Raw genomic sequence first — 2,149 nt, 5'->3', positions numbered from 1 at the left:
AAAAAAAAAAAAAGCACAACCTTGGACACCTCTGAAACACAGCTTCTGTGTGCTAACTCTGAAGAAACTCTTCACAGAATATTTTATATAAAAAATTCTTGTCCCCTTTTAATCACCACTAGTTTCTCAGCTCCAGCTAACAACCATCAATTGTTGAAGTAAAACAAAGGTTTTGCTTCAGGGTGCTGATCTCTTCTTAAACACAGCTGACTCTTCAGTCACAGTCAACTAGAACTACACAGTCTTTGAAAGAGTGTAGGCCATTTGAACTTATTTATGTGATATTAATACTTGCATGTCATCTTTGGTACAAATGTAAAAGGAAAGATTCTAATTGAAGTGATATGTTTTAGGTCAAGTTGGCAAGGACTTATTTGTGCTGGATAGCTTTATGTTAACTAGACACAAGCTACAGTTAACTACATAAGACCTGGCTGAGGGCAGGAAAGCCTGTGGGGTGTTTTCTTAATAATTGAGGGGAGAGGGTCTAGCCAATTTTGTGTGGTGCTATTGTGAACCTAGGTACTATGAGAGAACAGTCTGCTCAGGTGCCTGGACCCACACTTGTGCACATAAGGCAGCTTTCTCAAAGCCCTTCTTAAAGTAGGATCCCAAACTCTTACTTTGAGTACTAAACATTTTTTCTACTTGTGACACCTGACTTTTAGAAACCCAGCTACAACTTCTTTGTCTCTTAAATGCCCCTTTTTGATTAAATGGATCCAGTCCTGAAGGTCAGTCTCTGATTTGTACTGATAGCTGATTTTGTGCTCTTTAACCAGTTAGTTGCTTCATGCCTCTGAACCACACTTTGTGTGAAATAAATCATTTGCTTGTAGATATTTATTTATGTTTCATTTTGTTTTGTTTTGTTTTGAGACAGCCTCTCACTATATAGCACTGGTTGGCCTGGAACCCACTATATAGTCCAGCCTGGCCCTGAAATCACAGAGATTCATTCCATCTGCTTCTGCCTCAAAAGTGGTGGGATCAAAGGTGTACATAACCATTTCTGGCCATTTATGGAATTTTTTTATGGTAAACCTATCTGATGTATGTAAAGCCATTTGTGACACACAGTGACTGCTCAGAAAATATTAACTGATGCCTTTAGTGTCTTGTTTCCTAATGCAAATTCTCCCAATGTTTTTCTCACACAGAGTAATACCAGAGTCCTACCTTTGGCCAACTTTCTCCCTGGACTTCAAGACTGTTCACTGTTGTGAAGCTCACTGCTTTCTTCTTGATTTTTAGTTGACTGAGATTTTCTCTGATATTTGACCCTCCTGTGTACCACCTTCAGGCTTGATATATCTCACCTATGAGTCCTCATCCCACTCACCTCAGGGATGCTGTGAATAGAGAAATGTGGCCTCCCCAGGAAACCGTCATCCAGGTTCATGTCCATTCCCACTTTCTATCAGTTGTTTAATGAGTTGTGAACAGTACTTGCTGCCTGAACACCTAACACTTGACCTTGTCATAGAAATAGCCTAAGAGAAAAAAAACAGAACAGTAAATCTGTTTCTGGCTGTCTCCACATATATTCCACTGTAACTCTCTAAATAAGGAAAGTAAACCTGTTGAAATAAACCGAATCTATGTCTCTCCGTGTCTGATTTCTAGTTAGCTACAAATCATGTTTCTAATGCTCCACAATATGCCCTTTTCTCCATCTTGGTAGGCAAAATAAAAGCCCCTAAAGGTGTTTTTTACCTAAAATTTGTTTTATATATATATATATAAAGGATTTATAGATATCGTTAAGGGAAAGAGCTTTGAAAGGAAACTGTCCATGATTGTCCAGATGGGCCTCATCCAATCACTCAAACCCTTAAAAACCAAGAACCTGTTTAACCCATAGCCAGAGAATAGTCAAGGTTTCAGAGAGAGCCAGAGTATTGCTGTCTTAAAGGTCGAAGAAGGATCCACAAGCCCAGGGAAAGGAACAGTCTGTAGAAGCTAGAAAAGGCAAGAAACAGATGTTCCCCTATGCACCTCCAGGAGAGGACCTGGGTAGGTGGCATATGCCTAGACAGTCCCAGCAACCAGTAGGCTGAGGCAGAAGCATAGTGAATCCTAGGCCAGACTGGCTTATAAAAGGAGTTTCAGACTGACAAGGGCTAAATAGCAGAGAGTTTATGGAGGA

General features: G+C 40.0%; 1 long non-coding RNA gene across 1 annotated transcript in view; it reads left to right on the top strand.

Moving 5' to 3' along the window:
* Positions 1–1,216, top strand: part of LOC116095359 — a 6,914-nt gene extending 5,698 nt beyond the window's left edge. The window contains exon 3 of the long non-coding RNA XR_004120570.1: positions 1,161–1,216. This is a non-coding gene — a long non-coding RNA (uncharacterized LOC116095359). The remainder of the gene's footprint in view (positions 1–1,160) is intronic.
* The last annotated feature ends 933 nt before the right edge of the window (positions 1,217–2,149 follow it).

This window comes from Mastomys coucha, unplaced genomic scaffold, assembly GCF_008632895.1.
Source record: "Mastomys coucha isolate ucsf_1 unplaced genomic scaffold, UCSF_Mcou_1 pScaffold18, whole genome shotgun sequence".
In the NCBI taxonomy this organism is placed as follows: domain Eukaryota; kingdom Metazoa; phylum Chordata; class Mammalia; order Rodentia; family Muridae; genus Mastomys; species Mastomys coucha.
Note: the sequence above shows the minus strand (reverse complement) of the source record. Positions and strands in the feature narration are given on the sequence as shown.